The sequence below is a fragment of the Herpailurus yagouaroundi genome, unplaced genomic scaffold (assembly GCF_014898765.1).
Source record: "Herpailurus yagouaroundi ecotype Mexico unplaced genomic scaffold, PumYag 197, whole genome shotgun sequence".
Lineage (NCBI taxonomy): Eukaryota > Metazoa > Chordata > Mammalia > Carnivora > Felidae > Herpailurus > Herpailurus yagouaroundi.
The window spans coordinates 15,331,657-15,353,572 of record NW_024412428.1 but is presented as its reverse complement, the minus strand read 5'-3'; the positions used below and the strand labels follow the sequence as shown (position 1 = coordinate 15,353,572).

The following is a 21,916-nucleotide window of genomic DNA, read 5'->3' as shown; positions in this document are numbered from 1 at the left end:
TTTCTATAAATGAGGTTATGGGGAGCCTGGGTGGCTCAGTCAGTTGAGCATCCGACTTTGGCTCAGGTCATGATCTCATAGCTCGTGAGTTCGAGCCCTGCGTCGGGCTTCTGCTGACAGCTCAGAGCCTGGAGCCTGCTTCAGATTCTGTGTCTCCCTCTCTCTCTCTCTGCTCCTAACACACTCGCATTCTGTCTCTGTCTCTCTCAAAAATAAATAAACATTTAAAAAAATTCTTTATAAATGAGGTTATGGAGGGAAATAAAAGAAAAGAACCACTGAAGAGAAAGCTTAGAGCAGTGGATTAAGAATGGGTAAGATTCAGAAAGGTAAAGTTTCAGAAATTCTAAAAAGATGGGATTCATACTACACCACTTCATCACTCTTAAAAATCAGTTAAAACTCTTAGAGATGAAAACTCAAAAAACTTAATGATCAAAATTGATATATAAATTAACTGAGGACTCTATGTAAAATGAATTAAATTTAAAGTCTCATTCAAAAATCACACAGTTGATGGTGGAGTTGAAATTAGTCCAACAAAATTTAACTAGACCAATAAAATGCCAACTAGCGTGGCACCTCCTACATTCCTAATGATAAAAGAAAAGCAGGTATTAATAAAAATATATATATAATTCATATTTTTACCCTCAAGGCATTTACCATTACAATCAATAAGATTACATACATGAAATAATTCAAAATATAAAGTAAGTTTATACATGACACAATGCCAAAAAGACATTATAAAAAATAAATGGTCGGAAAGTGAAGAGAAACAGGATTGTCAGGAATTAATGAAGAAGGCTGTAAGGAAAATGTGGTACCTAGAACAGGACTCATCAGCTATAAATAAATCATGAGAAAAGAGAGTGGCAGTCCAGGCAATTGACATAATTAAGGCACACAGCAAAACTGTGCATGGAATGTGTGTGCCAGAAAATACAGTAGACCAAACAGAGTTAGATTTAGGCATTGATAATCTATGAATTTAAATAATCACGGACATATCCTTAATGCCAAAGAAATATTAGTAATATTTTCATTAAATCGTGGAATCACGTTTTTTTTTTTTAATATCACAATTAGATGTTTAAGTCACATTTTTCCTTAAGCGTTTCTTTCCAGCTTATGTCTTACGTCAGGCAAATGGAAAGCGAAACCACCCCTTGAGCAATAGAGACTGCCCTGACAAGACCTCCAGCCGTCCCAGACCACCCACACCAGTTTGAGGTTAACCCCTGACTCATGCCTACACAGATGGACTATGGACTGACCTCTAGAATGACAGATGACTACCTTTACCTCATGATAATACTAAAATCTCTACCCAAGGAAGCACCTCAGCTTCCTTTACATATCACACAATATATGTATAGGCATGCTTCAAGGTGCATGCACAACCTTATGCTCCCCCCTTCATATGATGACAAGGCTTCCCTATCTAAAAATTCATCCTAACCCTAAATAAAAGGAACCCATACACCTTTGCTGGGAAGTCATGGCTTTGGAAGTTATTCCCTGCAATCTTCTTATTTGCTGCAAATAAAGTTTTCTTTGTGCGACAACTCAGCCTGGTGCAGTTTCTCGCTCACCAATGAGCGAACTCATGTTCATTTGGTTATATAACTGCAATTAAAATTAAAATAGTTTTTAAAAACTTCATGGAACTACATTAGAATTAAAGATTTCAGTTCAATGAAAATCAACTTAAAGTTAACCGACAGAGCAAAGATGTTTACAATTTCTAAAAGCCACAAAGGATTAATATTTTAAACACACAAAGAACTCCTACAAATCAAAAAGAAAAAGACAGGAAGCCCAATGGAAAACGAGGATATGCATAAACAATTAAGAATCTGAACCCTAATGACATACACCTAAGGGTTCATGAGGTGATGCTCTAACTTATTAGTAATCCAAGATATGTGGCTCAGCAATTAGATGCCACTTAGCCATTTAGAATAGCTAATAGTAGAAAATTTCGATGGTACCAACTGAGAATAAAAGGAAACAAAACTCTCATATTCCACAACAATTCTGGAGAGCAGTCTGGAAGAACATACTAAAATTACTTAATGGAATTATGTAGATGTAAACTCTAAACCCAGCAATCTCATTTTGTAATAAAAAAAACCAAAAACTATTAATCAGCTCAGTACAGGAGCACAGAACAGGATGTTCATCAAATCACTGTTCTAACATTTTGTGTAAATGAGTAAGTGTGGTAAATACATAGAATTAAATAATATGTAGAAATTAGAAACAACAAAATAGATATAGATCCAACAGTATTAACAGATCTTTAAAACATAATGTTGAGTGGGGGAAAAAAAGAATAAAAATTAAACCTCAATGCCATTTAAGAAAATTAAAATACATGCACATGACACTAAATATGAAATAGGAATGAAGATTTTAGATGAAGAGAATGTAAGGAAAAAGATGGGAAAATAATAAATAAGTGCAAAACATAAAATATAAGGGAAGGAGAAAGTAGATAAAGGAGTACCAGAGTATAACATAAAATCAAAGTTTAAGTGGCTTGTATTAATCAATAATAATAATGAGCTGAGATCCTGAGGAAAATTATTTCTTTAAAAAGGAAAGGGTAAGAGAGACACTCAAGCCATCTTAAGTAAAACTGAGCTTATTTTAACAATATACAGTAAAACCTTCGACTGTGAGTAACTTGTTCTGCGAGTGTACTGCAAGATGAGCAAACATTTCTAATAAATTTTAATTTGATGAATAAGGGATGTCTTACAATACAAGTAGTATGTGATCACATGACTGTCACATGATCACATCTGAGTCAATGGTTCCTCTCTCTCTCTCTCTCTTTCTCTCAGAGTGATTTTGGTTGATCGTCTCCCATGCTCGGATGCTCAGTCTCAAGCTGTGGTGTTTGGCAGAAATCAGTGATTTTTCAGGACACTGGAAGGTGCCCATAACTGGCACTAGTGTATTTTTTGTCACTTCAAAGCATCTATGGACAGTCCTTTGCTCTTCCACACAAGAGTAAGCTTAGGAATGCTTTGCTTATTCTAGGTCAGGCTGCCTGCAGATATAGACCCTTCCCTCTGCTGCTTTATTGCCAGCTTCATTAAATACAGTATATCACAAGAATTTATTAATACTGTACTGTAGTCACCTTCTGTTAGTGATAGTGAAAGTCGTCCTACACAATAACCCTCCTCTCTCTTATCTCCCTCACATCAGCCATAAAGATTTTCAAAGGTGAGCGTAGGTTAATTTTTATTTTTCTTTATGCTTTGTATTTTCCTTATTATTTTGTATTATATTACAGTACTATAATCATTTTTAGATGAATATTTTTGGGTTGTGGAATGAATCATCTGAGTTTTCATTACCTCTTATGGAGAAATTCGCTTTGATATACAAATGCTTTGGATTACAAACATGTTTCTGCAATGAATTATGCTCGCAAACCAAGGTTTTACTGTATAAGGTCTAGAACTACAACTCTCAACAGGTAAGCAGCCAGGAACTGATAAATATGTAGGAACCAATTATTCTGTCTCTCAGCTTATCTCTCCTCTGGCTTCCAATTTGCTGAGTTATCTCCTACTGTGCTACTGGCGTATCCATTCCTTCATTGTGGATTCTTTTTACTACTTCATAGCTTCAGCTTTTTTCATCATCACATGAGTTTTGACATGATAGATCATTGTATAAACTCTGTTTCTCTTTTTCCCATGTGTTCCTGGCTCTACTTCTTAGCTTCTCCACGTGCACCCTTCCCACTGCTGTCACATGTCCTCACATTTCCTACATCAAATACAGCCATACCCCATTTGACACTAGAAACAATATTCCTGGAAATGAGAACACTGAATCAACACTTCACAGGGTCAGCAAAGCTATGTCTCGTGAGGACTCATTCTTAGCTACAAACAGCTTATCATTAATGTTTATTGGTTGCTATTCACATTCTCTTTGTTCTTAGTAATTATTCTAATGGTGACTTTAGAATATGATGTGTTGCATGCACTGGGAGTCACATCATACAAATGGCTGCCTAAATTTGCACTTTCAGTAGGCTCCATGATTGAGGCAATTTGTTGGAAATGCATTGAATTTACAGGCTAATTTGGAAAAAAAATTGATATATTTACTCTTAAGCATGTATGTATGGATAGACAAGTGACAGGTAGATGATAGAGATAGATGATAGATAGATAGAGATGATAGATGACAGATAATAGATAGATAATAGATAAACAGACACATATCTTAATTTATTTAGATATTTTCTATGTCTTTCAATCAAGTTTTAAGATTTTTCTCTTTTTCATTCTTTACCAGGTTAATTCCTATATAATACAGAATTGTTTTCCTTTTGCAAATGGCTTATTATATCCTATTATTGTCTTGTTGGCTTTTGCTAGTATAGAAAGAGAATATTGAAAAAGGAAAGAAAGAAAGAAAGAAAGAAAGAAAGAAAGAAAGAAAGAAAGAAAGAAAGAAAGGAGGAAGGAAGAAAGGAAGAAAGAAAGAAAAGAAAGAAAGAATATTGATTTTTGTAAGTTGAAGAGAAGTTTTCTTTTTGAGTAAATTCTTATTCTGTTACCCTGGATAACTTCTTTTAAGATATATTCTCTATCTCCATTTTGTCCTATTCTTTTCCATTTTTATTATAATCTTCATGCTGGTTCTTTTGTATATTATCAATCTTCTTTAAATGTAGTCATTTAGAGGGGCGCCTGGGTGGCGCAGTCGGTTAAGCGTCCGACTTCAACCAGGTCACGATCTCACCGTCCGTGAGTTCGAGCCCCACGTCGGGCTCTGTGCTGACAGCTCAGAGCCTGGAGCCTGTTTCCGATTCTGTGTCTCCCTCTCTCTCTGCCCCTCCCCTGTTCATGCTCTGTCTCTCTCTGTCCCAAAAATAAATAAACGTTGAAAAAAAATTAAAAAAAAAAAATAAATGTAGTCATTTAGCAAAAAAAGAAAATGGTACTGAGGCTTTGATTTGGGTTTTTAATTAACCAAATATTTTATTTCCATAGCCCTAAATTTGGATGTTAAAAAAGTTGATGTGACTCACAGGAGTGTTCTTAAGTCCCAACTCTGGGTGTTGTGATTCATGTTTCCCCGGCTTCCCGGCTCCCAACTCTTCACTCTTTGCTTATGTGACTTCTGGCAGTCTCCCTTCACTAGAAAACAATATTGTAGATAAATGTCATTGAACTTCCAGGCAAAATGGTTGCCTAAACAGATATAGTCTCCTTCCCACCATCAATTCTGACAACTAGAAATACTGGGTTAATGTGTTTTAATTCAAACCACATGTATCTTTTTTAACACGGTATTTTGATTTTATATCAGAAGTGTGGCATTGTCTAAGGACAAATATAATGCAAAGAAAACTTAAACTGGTCTCAATAGGTTTATTGTTAGCAATGTTGATATAATCTGTAACTACCCTATGAATGAGAAGGCAATAAGTAAATATATTAAGGTTTTAGGAACCATCTTATTTAGGATTCTCCCTGAAGCAAACCCTGAGATGCTAATTCTAGTGAGAGTAGTTTAGTTGGAAAACATAAGCAACACTGGTAAAGAATGAGAAATTAATACTGGGAGGGGAAGGCATCCCATAAGGGCTGCGCTATTATGACACCAAGCTACCACAGTGAGGAATTAAAGCTTAATCCTGCAAGAAAACTCTGAGAATGCATGCAAAAGATACACCTCAGAATTGTCTACCTCTAGGAAAGAGGGAGCTCAAGTTTTCATATACCTGCTTATGAGAGTCACTAATTGAGGGCTACGCTCTAGAAATTGTTCATTCATTGACATTTCCAATATATCATGTGCACAGGCAGCTCTCCACAGTTGCAGGGAAAAAAAGAAACTTAGTGACAGATGCAGATACTAGCAGTTGTAAATGAGCAGGATTTCTCAGAGACATGGATGGGGAACTGACTGTATCTACTGCAGCCCATCCCTTGCACTAATCAGATGTACTCTGTCCTCATGTTAATTTCACTTCATCTAGTTCCTATTTCTTCAAAATGGTACCCAGTCACAATTCATTTTGAAAAAGAAAAAAAAAAAACATACAACTTAATATTGGTACAAGCTACTGTCTCAGCTGGCTATTGCAATCCGTCCCAAGGCCACAACTGATATTCATCATCTCCCTTTTCTAAAATACATTCTAGATTCTCCTTACTCATGAATTGCATTTCTACTCTTCCAGGTTGGCTGCTCAGTGGAGTAACCCATACCTTCCTACCTGAGAAGTCTGCACCTCTGGCTACCTGACTTTGTCAGGATACTGTTTCTGCAATTTCCTATTTACAGTAATCACTGGGTTTGAAGGCAAATTCAAGTTAATCTCCTAGTTCCAGATATACTTCTTGCTGTCTCATTATATAGCAGCAAACCTACCTCCTCATAATAATCAAGGTCAGTCACTCCTGTAAACATATTAACCCTTCATTCCCATCTAGTCTATTCATATGGGGAACCCAAAATGACTAGGCAGCTGCTGTAACTTGAAGATTAGTGGAATGTTACTTTGTTCCCTGGGAACCCAGACCTCAAATCCTACAAATCTTAAAGTTGTAGGAATAGAAAGCATACTTTCCCCCAAGTGGGTCACTTGGGGTAATGGTGTAAAGACAGCTTCTACTTCTATGCCTTGGATCTATGCATTCAATCTAAAGGAGATATAGAGCAGTGTATACTGGATCAAAGAATATAACATCTTTAAAGGTAGCATCCAAAAACTCCAAGCAGATGCCTTTGCTTTATCTTTAAGGGGCCTTTTCAGCATTCAGATTGGGGGCTTCTAGGTGATAGATAGTGAGATCAGTAGATCCCACATATACTTACTCTTTACCATAAATCAGTTCCTTTGTCAAAAAAAAAATTATATGAGATACCATAACTATAAATCAGACACTCTGACCCCTAAGACAATGGTGCTGACTAAGGCACTTTGGCAGAGAAAGTAGACTAATAACTGGAATATGTATCAATCCAGTAAGAATAAATGGCTGCCACCTCTAGTTTTGGTGTCCTCAAAGTGTAGGACATACCAACAGCTCAGCTCTTGACACTACTGCTGACACTTTGAACATTTCACAATAGTGAGAGCCAGATTAGCCTCAGTAAGAGGGAGCCTAGGCTGTTGGGTTCATGTATCACCTGTGTCCCTACCACAAGGCTACTCCTTTCATGGGCCCATTGTGCACACACTGGGATGGCCAAGAAGAGAGACTCACTAACTTTGCCTAGAAAAAAATCATCCTTTCCCTCTATTCAGTGTCTTCTCTGACATGGATGACTTCTGGGAAGTACTGCTGTGAGATAAGAATCTACATACTTTGTTCCCATTCCTATTGATCAGTCCACATTCCTCTTTCCCACATCTCTTGTTAATTGATCTTCCAATTGCACTCTCTCCAGATCCCTAACCACCCAGCCTTTCAAGTACTGAGCATTTTCCTTACTGGTAGGAAATGGAAAGTATGATGGCTTTTTTACCTTGGTTGGGATGTCTTGTCATCCCAAAAATCTCTAAAATCTCTAAAACTTTCACAATGCGGCAGGCCCTTAAATATTTGTAAAATAAGTCTCCCACCCTCTAGCATGTGTCTTACCAAGGCATCTAGAGTACTTATGACTTCTCCAAACATCATGTCATCAGAAGGGTAGACCAACATGAGTTTTCTGAAAAATTTTCAGATAATTAAGTTGCCTTTACACTATGTTGTGATTGAGAGTAGGAGAGCTAACATAACTTGAACAAGTCCATGAATGCATATTTTTATCTCTTGTAAATGAATGTGAACTTCCTCTGACCCATTTTTCTGTCAGGGAATGAAAAGAACACATTCTCCAGATCATTTGCTAAACACCAAATGTAAGAGACTGTGCTGATATGTTCTGGTGAAGATACACATGCAGCACAGAGCTGGAATTGAGTTCTTGGTTAAGTTTTCAGGGGTCCGCTTTGTCTTCTCTGATCCATGTGTTATTTTTCTTTCATAAGCAAGACTAGTGATGATGGTCACTTGAAACATATTTTCAGGGTGTTTCTTATCTCTGACATTCCATTTGGGATTCAGTATTTCTTCCGATTTTGTGTCTCAGTTGGGAAGAAGGTGAGGAAAGTTCAAGGGCTTCCATTTGACCTTTCCTACCATGGCTGCTCTCACTCTATAGATCAGGTAACCAATGCAACAATTCTACCAGCTACTAAATATATTCATCGTGAGTATGAACCAAAGGACTAGGCAATGACCACAGAAGCCTTTGTACTCACTAAGAGGTGGACTTAGGCCAGGATCCCATTTATGACTTCACTTACGAGTTTGCATTAGTTTGCTAAGGCTGTCATGACAAAATACCACAAACTGGGTGGCTTAAATTACAGAAATGTATTGTCTCATAGTTCTGGAGGCTAGAAATTCATGATCAAGGTGTCAGCAGGTTTGGTTCCTTCTGAGGTCTGTGAAGAAAAGATCTGTTCCAAACCTCTCTCCTTGGCTTATAGACAATCACCTTGTCCCTGGGCCTCTCTACATCATCTTCCCTCTGTAAATGTCTGTCTCTGTATCCCCAAATCCCCTTTTTATAAAGACACCAATCATATTGCATCAGGGTTTACCCTAGTGACTGTACTTTAATTTAATAATCTCCATAAAATCCCTATCACCAAATAAGATCACATTCTAAAGTACAGATGGTTAGGACTCCAACATATCTTTCCTGAAGGACACAATTCAACCCAGAACAGACCTGAACTCTATACATACCCTCTCTAAAGGGATATCAGTGTCAAACCAGACACTGTATCCACTCCACCAGCCCTGGAGAAGTATAGGTATTTCCTTTTACTAGTATATAACTACTCTCATAAAGGACTACAGATATTGTTAGGAAAAGATTTGGTAAATTATTGCTGTTTGTGTTTACTGAAGCACTGAAAAGTTCTTCATCAAGATAATTCATCATTCCCTTCAGTCAATGCTGAGTGTGAGAACAGCTTCAGATCTGGAAACTTGATAAGGGATCATGATTTTTTGTTTGTTCGTTTGTTGGAAGCCAACATGAACATTTGAAACACCTGCTCTTGATCTTTTTGCATAATGAGATACAACAATACCCTCATGGGTGCCCCCTCCAAATTGTCCTTAGTAAAAACATTGAGAATGAAAGTGTTCTTTTTCTTTGTAGAAAAGAAAAAAAAACTATCAAGAGTAGTTTGAACAGTAGTCACTTTCTTCTGTCTTATAGATAATTATATAAATCAACCATCTTTTTATGCCTTGACAAACTGTCATACTACTTTCCAAGTTTGAATCAGCTTCTAGCATCTTATCCTTTCCACTTTTAATGTGATGAAATATCTCTGAGAATTCCATGAATGTAAAGCTTTCCACTAGCATCACTTTCTTAGATGTTTTCATCTTTTCTGTCATGACCAATTTTCTCATGTATGTCACTTGCCTTCACTAAGTTCCTCTGATTGCACATCTGGGATCTCCCTTTTTTTTTTTTAATTAAGCTTTTTTAAATTCCAGTGAAGTTAACATACAACGTTATATTAGTTGCAAGTGTACAATATATAGCGACTCAACATTCTATACATTACTCAGTAATGTGCTCCTTGTGGCACATATGGAATCTCAGCAGTGTCAATATTCCCATAGTCAGCTATCTCTTTTATAACCCCATTTACATTCAATTAGAATTTCACTTCTTGCATTATCACTTTAGTTTCTTTCCTGTACTTTGTAATGGCTAACTCCCTCTTTCAGTTATCCATTTTTATAAAATGTTACATGGCTTTCTTACTGGGAGATAAAAAGACAATACAACTATACATTTGTCATCTGGGCGTAAACTGAATAAAAGATGTTCAGTGGCCAATTATCTTTGGATTTTGCAAAAAAAATGGTACTGTCCTTGATCATGATGTGAATCTGTTATTTATGAAGTGCTCTGTGCACTGAATAGATAGAAGCAAAGTTTTTACTCTATGTAATTAATCACAGTTAATATACCTTGATAACTGAAATTTGAACTGTGTGGTTGGAGCACTGGTTTTTAACAGAACTAACATAAATTCATGCATATTAGAACCATGTAAAGCAAGGACTTTAAAACCCATCTAACATGCCCACCTCTCTAAGTCTCTTAACTCCTCCTTCAGTACTTTGCCAAGGCACTTCCAGCATCTCTACCATCCAAATAGAAGATTATAACTGATTCCTGGTGTCCTTGACAGGATGTTAAATCCTGAGCCATGTGAGAACATTCATATCAGTAAACTCTTCCATATCCAGACATATTTCATAACTCCTGGCACAGCACTTTCAAGATTGATTTCTAGGCACATTAATAATATATTTCTATGTAGGTCCTGCAACTCATCTGGTGAATAGTACCTTTCTTCCCAGTCAGAGACAGTACTTCCCTAACTGGGCTACGCTGAGGATGAGCCTAGTTATTGGCTTACATACTTTAGGGACAGTTGGAGCCAATCTTGAGGTAAGTATACTTGTGAAACATCTGCCTCAGGTAAGGATTCTGTATACTGTCCAGGCAAGACAGAATTGGGAGTGGAGGTGACTACTATCCTCTGATAAGAGGAATCAGTAACTTCTGCAGGCCCAGGAGTTCAAGGATATCTTGAAGATAAATTCAGTAGGTACTTCTGCAAGCTCAAGAATTCATGAAGATCTTAAAGAAGTTCAAGATTCTCAAGTCAATCCATTCTAGATATCATGGTCCCACTCTTTTTGGGTTACTAATTTTAGAAAGAGACTTGCCAGAGCTACTATTCAGCCTTCTTTGTAATTCTACTACAGGAGAATCAGAATCCTGAAATTAATTTTCAATACAGGCTATCCTCTAGCTTTAGAAAATGAGAGCTTCCTTAAATACTGTCAAAGAGATTTTCTGGCTTTCACACAACTCCCATGGTTCAGGACTGGCTAGTTTGAGTGTGTGGTTTTGTGTTTTCAGCACATCAATGCCCATTTAACAGCAAGTGACTATATCCACAGTCCTTATAATTACCAATCCCACCATCTCTCAAATTCCAGATATACTGCATAAGACAGTGCATTACCCTGCACCTCATCCCATCCCAATTCCCCAAAAGACGAGTCTTAGTGATTATAATACTACAACATGCCAGAGTTTAAGTCCACCCTACCTAACTCTAGCTATGGAGTCTTTTACGTAATCTTAAGGTCAAGAGGTCCTATTCTAGAATCCATCTTGAAAATCTGCCTTGTAGTATAATTTCTGGCAGAAATTGCCTTAGTTTGGGATTCTCCGCCCTTCACAAGCAGACCCCCCCCAAAAAAATAATCAAATGCAAATCTTTATTTTGGAGTTGCAGTAAACAAGGGGTGGGGGAGAACGTGAGATAGGGTAGATGAGACTACGTATCACAGAGGGTAACTGGAGTTTAATGCTTTGGGGAATATCTTGGAAATGATATAAAATATATGCATCAGAATTATCTGACCTGAAGGCCAAAGAAGCTGGAATATTTATATACTTATTTTTCTCAGTCACTTGTTGAAAGCAGCTCCCAGGAGTTGTTCATTCCTCAGCAAGTCCAACCTGCCATGTTCACAAGGGAAAAATCTTTCTGTATCATAGAGAGCCTGCATCCAGTATTGGCAGTTAAGCTAGCCAGAAAACACAGTACTGAAAAGGCCTCCGGAATCTAAACAAGGCAATACTGCATCTACTATACGAGCCATCCCTGATCCCCAGAAAAAAATTGCGTATCTTGAATCTTGGTGCTGGGTAGGATTGAAAAGCAGTCTCACCATGAATCAGATTTAGAGAACTCCCTGGATTACCAGATCACCAAAGAAGGAGGAGAATTATTAGGTGGGTGTTATGACCTGAATTATATTCCCCCCAAATTACATGCTGAAATCCTAACTCCCAGTCCCTCAGAACGTGACTGTATTTGGAAGTAGAGTCTTTAAGGAGGTGATTGAGTTAAAATAAAGCCATAAATCCAATTTGGGTGTTGTCCTTATAAGAAGAAATTTGGACACACAAAAAGACACCAGGGGCACACATGCACAGAGGAAAGACAATGAGAAAACACAATATGAAGGCCAATATGCAAGCCAAGGGGGGAGGTCTCAAAATATTCTGAACCTGACAATACTTTGACCTTGGACTTCTAGCCTAAATAATTATGAGAAAAATACATTTATACTGTTTAAGCCACCCAGTAGAGGTAACTTTGTTTTGGGAACCATACCAAACTAATATAGTTGGGATGGTTCAGTGATCCAGTGACAACATTCTCATGGGAGCAGAACCACAGGAAAATGATCCTTCCATCAGGGTCAACTCTATCCTGGATCAAGCAATTCCTATACAAGTGCAATACAGCACTTTTCCTTGTGCTCCCTGCTCTCAGAACAAACAAAAGTTGTAAATTTTACTGTGCCTTCATTTGATAATATAGAGGCCCATCTTCAGAAATGGGATCCAGTAGAAATGACACCACAGATAGTCTTGATCATTTAAGTATGTCTGGTTCACTACTCCTACCTGAATGGGACATAGTTGGCCTAGGTTCTCATCCTCTATTGCATCCTTCCGTCAGAGGTAAGATGCTGCAGAAGATACCAGGGGATAATTCCTGAGAAGAGGACCTTCTGTCCCTTTCTCTCCCCTGGAAAGCTAGTATGGGCCTTCTCAAGGATCCTCTCCCTATCCCAGCATACCCTCTATTGGAAATAAGAAATGTCTCTCCACCAAGCACTGGCTTTTGTCTTCTGTCTTATAACCTGAAAATAGAAATTAGTTAATCTAGCCTTCCTATTAGCCTACTTCTAAAGATCCAGGATCACAGAAAGGTGTTATTTTGTGCCTCATACAAAGTACTTTTTTTCTTTTAGTTTTATCATTATTTGTTAAGTAAACATACAATAGCTTAAATGGAGATCTGATAAAATTGTAATTCTTTTTTTATGTTTATTTATTTTGAGAGAGAGAGAGCAAGAGCAGGGGAAGCGCAAAAAGAGAAGGAGAGAGAGAATCCCAAGCAGATTCCATGCTGTCAGCACAGAGCAGGGCTCAATCTAACAAACTATGAGATCATGACCTGAGCTGAAATCAAAAGTTGGACACTTAACCAACTAACCCACACAGGTACCCTGGTAGAACTATAATTCTTAAAATAATGATTACTGCAATGTGAATCTTATAAGCCACTTTAATTTTGTATTGTAAATAGTGTAATTACAGTAAATTGGTTGTTTTTAACAAGTCCAGTAAAAAATTCATTTACACGGCAAGAATTTTTTGTCCTTCTAAAATAATTTTGAATTTTTTTTGTTTTTGATTTTACTGCTCTTAGTTAAGTGGCTATATAATAGTTTAAATAGAACGTTTATAGATTTATAATCCTAAAGGTATTATTTTATAAATACCTTGTAAAAATATACATATAAAAATATAAACCTTATCAATAAACTGCTTTTATTTTATAAGTTGAATTGGAATCCAATTCCAAATGTCATCCTTAAGCCTTAGATAATGTTAATTTGATATTTTGTTGTTGCTCTTTAACAAGTCTTTCTTGTTAATACAGAAATAAATCTTTTATTCTCAGTGTTAAAGTCAAGTAATTATATAACACCAAACAGAAGCTTACCAGAATTATAATTTGGGGTATATAAGTTGTTAGTGTTGCTTATTTAAGACTGAAATTTATGGATCAATTGTTTCATTTTCTTCTATTTCTAGATAATGGGAGTACAGTATTTTGTTTGTTGTATTAGTTTCCTACAGCTGCCATTACAAATTACCATGAACAAGGTGATTTACAACAACAAATTTATTCTCTTACAGTTGGAAGCCAGATGTCCAAAATCAAAATGTCAGCCAAGGTGTACTCCCTCTAGAGGCTCTAATAGAGAATCTTTCCTCCCACCTCTGGTAGTGCCAACATCTCTTGGGTTCCTTGGCCTGTGGCCACATTACTCCATTCTCTACCTCTGTTTTTGCATTGCCTTGTCCTGTGTGGGCCTTCTCCTCTGGGTGTCTATCTTATAAAAACTCTTGTCATTGAATTTAGAGCCCACTCGGTTACTCCAGGATGATCTCCTCATCTCAAGATCCTTAAATTACTTACACATATAAAGACCTTTTTCCAAAATAAATAAATAAATTCATTCATTCATTCATTCATTAATAATAGTAACATTCACAGATTCCAGGACTTAGGACATGGACATTCTCTTTTGGAGGCCACCATGAAATTCAATACAATATTTTATAACTTCTCCATAAAATGAAGTACAGTGAGAGTTTTTGATGAGTAGTCTAGCAAGTTGAGACATCTGAAATTCAAAATCAATTTCTGTATACCAAGAACTATATTTACTCTGGGTATTAAACCAATGTTTATTTTTAAAAGATGGTAATTACTCTTTTTGAAAAAAAAGAGACTAATATTAGTGAAATGAAAAGATAGTGGAATTGGAAGTCAAAGTACATTTATTTTTTTAAATGTCTATGTATGTTAAGGACTACAAAGATACATACTAAAATGTAAATAGTGGTAATGGTAGGACAATGGGAATGGGGAGGGGGATGAAGAAGAAATTTTATATTCTTTCTTTGCATGCATTTGCATTAAATGCACTAGTGCACATGTCTGATGCCCCAGCGTTTGTGGCTGCCACCCAGAGGAAACATCCCTTGATACCTTGGTTCTGGTGGCCAGCAGAAATTGTGTTCATGGGTTCAAAGGGACGGTAGCAAACAAAGAAACAGTTCTTAACTGGCTATCATGTCAGAGCTCAGTGCAGAGGGAACAGACAGAAATACCCATCTTCCAGTCCTCCCTGAAACAGGTGTATATGCACTTTAAAAGCTACTGCCTGAGAGTCTAGTTTCCAATCAGCCTGCATCTAGGTGCTGATTGAAATCTTTTCCTTTGGAACACTGACAGGTCTTGGCACACCCTCAATCACTGGGAGCAACTAAGAACAAAGTAGGCAACTAGACACTCACAAAGACTTAAGAGACAACTACAAGGTAGAGCAAAGTTGAATGATAAGACTCATCTCCTACATGAGGTCACTCCTTCAAGAAAGGGAGAGGTAGCTATTTTATCTAATGCATAGACACCAACACACATAGCCAAGGAAAATGAAGAAACAGAAAATGTGTTCTAAACAAAAGATCAAGAAAAAAAGGAGCATTTGAGATGACCCAAATTACTAAAATCAAGAACAAAAGTGGATGGAAGTCCTAACCAGAGCAATTAAGCAAGAAAAGAAAAAAAAAAAAAAAAGTAAGGCATTCAAATCAGAAAGGAATTGGTAAAACTGTCACTATTTGCATATGACATAATATTATATAATGAAAACTCTAAAAATTCCACCAAAGAATAATTAGAACAATTGAATTCAGTAAAACTTCAGGATACAAAATCAACACACAAAAATCAGTTGTGTTTCTATAAACTAACAACTAACTATGAGAAGGCCAAATTAAGAAAACAATACCAGTTACAATTCCATCAAAAAATAATAAAATATCTAGGAATAAATTTAACCAAGGAGGTGAAAGATCTATGCACTAAAAACTAAACCATATTACTGAAAAAATTTGAAGAAGTACATATAAACTTTTGTGTCTATACTTTTACACAGTAAAGGAAACTGTCAAAAAAATGAAAAATCAACCTACTAAATGAAAGAAAACATTCACAAATGATATATCCACTAAGTGATTTGTACCCAAAATATATAAAGAACTCATATAACTCAGTAAATTAAAAAAAACAAATAATCTGATTTAAAAAAAAAAAAGAGCAGAGATCTCTTTACCAAATAAGACATACAGATGGCTAACAGACACATGAAAGATCCTCAATATCACTAATCACCAGGGAAATGCAAATCAAGATCACAATTAGATATCACCTCACACCAGTCATAATGTCTAAAATCAAAAAGACAAGAAATAACAAGTATTGGCAAGGATATGGAGAAAAGGGAATCCTCATGCACTGTTGATGGGAGTGCAAATTGGAACAGCCACGGTGGAAAATAGTATGGAGCTTCCTCAAAAAAATTAAAAATAGAAATACCATATAAACCAGTAATATCAATACTGGATATTTACCCAAAGAAAATGAAAACACTAATTTAAAGATATATATTCACACCTATGTGTACTTCAGCATTATTTAAAATACCCAAGATCTGGAAGCAACCCAAGTGTCCATTGGTAGATGAATGGATAAAGAAGTGATATAGGTAGGTAGATAGATAGATAGATAGATAGATAGATAGATAGATAGATAGACAGAGAGATGATAGATGATAGATAGATATAGATGTACACAGACACAAGGATATTACTCAGCCATGAAAAAGGATGTGATCTTGACATTTGCAACAACACAGATGAAACTAGAGGGTATTAGACTAAGTGAAATAAGTCATACAGAAAAAGACAAATGTCATATAATTTCATTTATATGTGGAATCTAAAAACAAAACAAATGAATAAACAAATACACAAAAAACAGAAACAGACAATTGCCAGAGGGAAGGGGATGGGAGGGATAAGCAACATGCGTGAAGGGGAATGGGAGAGACAGGCTTCCAGCAATGGAATGAATAAGTTAAGGGGAAAAAAGGTACAGCATAGGGAATATAGTCAATGGTGTTGTAATAACATTGTATGATGACAGATGGCAGCTATACTTGTGGTGAGCACAGCATAATGTATAAACTTGTCCTGTCACTACGTTGTACATCTGAAGCTAATGTGACACTGTATGTCAGAACTATCCATCAATTAAAAACAAAAACAAAACAAAACAAAATTCTGTCGGGGACTATGAATTATGATCATTTGGCATTTAGAAACAGAGTGAATATGGTTTTCATTTTTGCCATAGTATTTCTCTGTTCCTTTAAAAATTTTTTTTTCAACGTTTTTTATTTATTTTTGGGACAGAGAGAGACAGAGCATGAACGGGGGAGGGGCAGAGAGAGAGGGAGACACAGAATCGGAAACAGGCTCCAGGCTCTGAGCCATCAGCCCAGAGCCCGACGCGGGGCTGGAACCCACGGACCGCGAGATCGTGACCTGGCTGAAGTCGGACGCTTAACCGACTGCGCCACCCAGGCGCCCCTCTCTGTTCCTTTAAAACATTTGAAGCACTATCTAAGCATTATCTAAATATGAAAATGCTTGATGGAAAAAAAAATATCCTATGACAGTTTAAAATACCTTCTGAAGCACAGATTGAATCTGATACACCAAAGTTTGAAACAGATGAATCTGGTGATGTTACTTTTTATTTTCTTCTAATAATATTCTTCATGGTTACATATGTTTTACCAACTTGTGTTCTATGCAAACATCCCTTTACACAGTTACTCCTCCAAAAATAACCCATTAAAGGCTTTTATATAATAAAGGTCCAGTCTACATCTTAACTTTGATAAATCAGATTTTCCTAAATACACATGGTGAGGAGCGCGGGGTTGTCTCAGTCAGTTAAGCACCTAACTTTGGTTCAGGTCATGATCTCCTGATTTGGGAGTTCCAGCCCCACATCTGTTGTTAGCACAGAGCCTGCTGCTTCAGATCCTCTGTCCCCCTCTCTCTCTGCCCCTCCCCCACTTGGGCTCACTCTCTCTCTCTCTCTCTCTCTCTCTCTCTCAAAAATAAATAAACATTTTTTAAAAATCACATCTTGGAGGTACCTGGTTGGCATAGTCAGTTGAGCATCTGACTTCAGCTCAGGTCATGATCTCACAGTTCGTGAGTTCAAGCCCCACATTGGGCTCTGTGCTGACAGCTCAGAGCCTAGAGCCTTCTTTGGATTCTGTGTCTTCCTCTCTATCTCTGTCCCTACCCCAGTTGTGCTCTCTCTCTCTCAAAAGTAAATAAACATTAAAAAATTTTTAAAAATAAAATTAAAAAAATCACATTGTGAATTTTATCAACAGATAAATTTTGATGGCCAAGTAAGAAATGTATGTTTTTGGAAGAAAATTTAAAACTGAGGCTGTCTATGTCTTATATGGACATCAAGGCCCCTGATGGTTTTTTTTTTTCCTTAATAATAAATGTTTATCTGTTTCAGTTCATTGCCAGAATTTTTTTGCAACTAACCAGTATATTAGGAGCCAGCTTATTTCCCGAGAGATATGATTACATTAGTCACTCAGTAAATCTTGAATTAATTTCGTTCCATAGTTTTCTAAAGAATTCATTAGATAATCTCTGGATCTAGAGAAGCTAGTCACAAGGCCTAAAGAAATTCACCTTTGGTGAACCAAAAGAAAAAAAAAATGGGTAGCAGCAATATGCTGAAGAAATCTTAACAAAAGTTTTCCCAAATCTTAACAAACATGAATCCATGATACACACAATATTTCTACTACAAAGTAAATAACTCAAACCTCTATGTACAGCCTCTCATTCTGTGTGGCAACTGTAGCATCTTATTCTGACAGTCTGTAACTCTAAAGATTTTATGTAAATCAGGGATTCACTGGAAGCAGAGCTCTAGATCCAACAGCCACAGGGGTGATTCTTCAACGAGGGACAGTTTAATAGCACAGGCCTGAACTCATGCTAAGGTGTTGCTGACAAAACTCTCGGCTGCTGGGAATAACGTCCTTCAAGTAAGGAATGAAATTGTAGCTCTCTCACTGACATATTGCATTCACCCTTTTCTCTCATCACATCAAAATAAGCCAAAGAGAGGAGATAAGCAGAGCCAAGTTGCTAAATATTCATTAGCTGCATCCCTGCTGGCCCTCTCAATGACAGGCTCTAGTTAGGTCACTTGTTCCAGAGAGCACACAGACAGGAAAAGTATATGGCAGCAATTGTTAGACTCCACCCCACAGAAATATACCATTCCCATCCTCAAAACCAGTCCAGAAAATCCACCTAGCTCCACACAGAGTAGGCTTCAAAATCAGTTCACCCACTGCATTCCCAAACCAATTTTCTATCACCTACATTTTTTAAATAAAATCTCAAAATGGCCTTAGAAAGAAGGTACTAATTACTTCCTACATTTAACTGCCCAGAAACAACTCTGAATACATATTAACAAAACTTTGTTTCATAAATAAACAAGACTAATCCTGTCCACAGTTTGTATATTTGTCAGCAAAAAGTTTAGAACTAAAAGACGCCATGGGAAATTAGAGTGATATTAAAAGAAAGTCAAAACAAGTATCAAAGTACTTGATGCATTTTTCAGTAAGTCATGTTACTAATTAGCAAAGCATAGTCAGTGGCATTAAAAACAAAAACAAAACAAAACAAAACAAAAAACAACGTAACTCTGAGTTTTCATTAATGTGCTATGGAGGAGAGAGGTTTATTTTCACTGAGGTCTGACCCCACTAGAACTTGTTTAGTTTTTTTCTAGCAGTGATAAATGACAATCAAAGTCTAAACCCTGAGACCTCTTAACTGTTAGTTTTCACTGGAATATAAAAAACATACAAACTGAAGTGTATTACAGTGAATGAAGTATATTCCAGCTGGCCTTAGCTGCCTGAAGAACCCAGAACAGCTGTGTGAACTCCTTCATAAATTTGCCTGCGTTTGGTGAAAAGGGAGGCTAAAGTCTACAATAAACAATGCTGGAGGGCTGGTGTGGCCAAAGGAATCTGGTCCCTGCAGGAAACACTAAGGCCCAGATGTTCAGTTGCCCAATTAACCATCAGCTCTCACTTATTCCACATAGTTTTTATAAAAACTTAGTTGGAACAGTCTATACTCACCTTGAGAGCAGATACCACAAAAGAAGAATACGGATCTTTTCAAGATTAATCCTTTTCAAGAGTTAAGAGTTTGATAACTCAGCAACATTCCCTTAAAAAGCAAAATTATCTTTGTATTTATGCCATGAAATAATATATTCAGATACTAAGGAGATAAGTAAAATGCTAGGACCCTGAAATTTTTTTTCCATAGAAAAAGATAAAGTCTCTTTTAACAGACTAATTGTTGCTCTTTCTCATATATTTAGAAGTATTTTGTTTACAAAGAGTTTTCCCCCCCAAATTTACTTATCTGAGAAAACCATCTGAATTCCACTAATGAAGCCAGCCTAAGCAAAGATCAGTCCTCATATCAGCTCAGTTGCTACAAAGGAAAAGGAAAAAAATTGACCTTGACCCAGAGAATTACATAACATATCTATTATATATTACGTTGAACAATGCAAGGGAAGATTAAAAAGCATAACATTAAGGTGTAAAGATTAAAGTATAACATTTTATATGAAATACGTAGGCTACTACCAGAGCTTTCAATCTTTTCAAGTGTATACGTTATATGGAATTTAACAAAGAAGTAAATGCCAGACAAAACTTACATTACTGGTGTTTGTAGAGCTATAATTTAAAATTGGTTATCAAAAGGCTGTTTTTCATCCACATTGGATATATCTAAGAGACCCAGCAAAAAAAAGAGAACTACAGGCCTATATCCCTGATGAATATGGATGCAAAAATTCTCAACAAGATACCAGCAAATTGAATTCAACAGCATATAAAAAGAATTATTCACCATGATCAAGTGGGATTCATTTCTGGGCTGCAGGGATGGTTCAATATTCACAAATCAATCAGTGTGATATATCACATTAATAAAAGAAAAGATAAGAACCATAGGATCCTGTCAATCGATGTAGAAAAAGAATTTCCTACAAAGGAAACAATCAACAAAACTAAAAGGCAACCAACGGAATGGGAAAAGATATTTGCAAGCGACATATTGGACAAAGGGCTAGTATCCAAAATCTATAAAGAATTCACCAAACTCCACACCGAAAAACACATAATCCAGTGAAGAAATGGGCAGAAGACATGAGTAGACACTTCTCTAAAGAAGACATCCACATGGCCAACAGGCACATGAAAAGATGCTCAACGTCACTCCTCATCAGGAAAATACAACTCAAAACCACACTCAGATATCATCTCATGCCAGTCAGAGTGGCTAAAATGAACAAATCAGGAGACTATACATGCTGGAGAGGATGTGGAGAAACGGGAACCCTCTTGCACTGTTGGTGGGAATGCAAACTGGTACAGCCACTCTGGAAAACACTGTGGAGGTTCCTCAAAACATTCAAAATAGACCTACCCTATGACCCAGCAATAGCACTGCTAGGAATTCACCCAAGGGATACAGGAGGGCTGATGCATAGGGGCACTTGTACCACAATGTTTACAGCAGCACTTTCAACAACAGCCAAATTATGGAAAGAGCCTAAATGTCCATCAATTGATGAATGGGTAAAGAAGTTGTGGTTTATATACACAATGGAATACTACTTGGTAATGAGAAATAATGAAATATGGCCTTTTGTAGCAATGTGGATGGAACTGGAGAGGGTTATGCTAAGTGAAATAAGTCATACAGAGAAAGACAGATACCTATGTTTTCACTCTTATGTGGATCCTGAGAAACTTAACAGAAGACCATGGGGGAGGCGAAGGGGGAAAAAAAAAAAGTTAGAGAGGGAGGGAGGCAAACCATAAGAGACTCTTAAAAACTGAGAATAAACTGAGGGTTAATGGCAGGGGGGAGGGTAAAGTGGGTGATGGGCATTGAGGAGGGCACCTGTTGGGATGAGCACTGGGTGTTGTATGGAAACCAATTTGACAATAAATTTCATATTAAAAAAATTAAAAAGTTAAAAAAAATAAAAACTAAAAAAAGAATATATCTGATGATTTATGAATACTTATCACTTGTATTTAGAACACTTTCTGTATAAACATCAGATGCACACCAATCAAATGCCTCAGTGGACGCTTTTTTTTTTCTTAATATGCTCTACCAAGGATTTGCAAATTACACTATCAACCACCCTGCA

The 21,916-nt window shown here is 36.7% G+C and overlaps 1 long non-coding RNA gene across 1 annotated transcript in view; it reads right to left on the bottom strand.

Moving 5' to 3' along the window:
• Positions 1–4,973: 4,973 nt before the first annotated feature.
• The window catches only part of LOC121012867 (uncharacterized), a 112,164-nt gene continuing 95,221 nt past the window's right edge, over positions 4,974–21,916 (bottom strand). The window contains exon 5 of the long non-coding RNA XR_005782366.1: positions 4,974–5,180. This is a non-coding gene — a long non-coding RNA (uncharacterized LOC121012867). The remainder of the gene's footprint in view (positions 5,181–21,916) is intronic.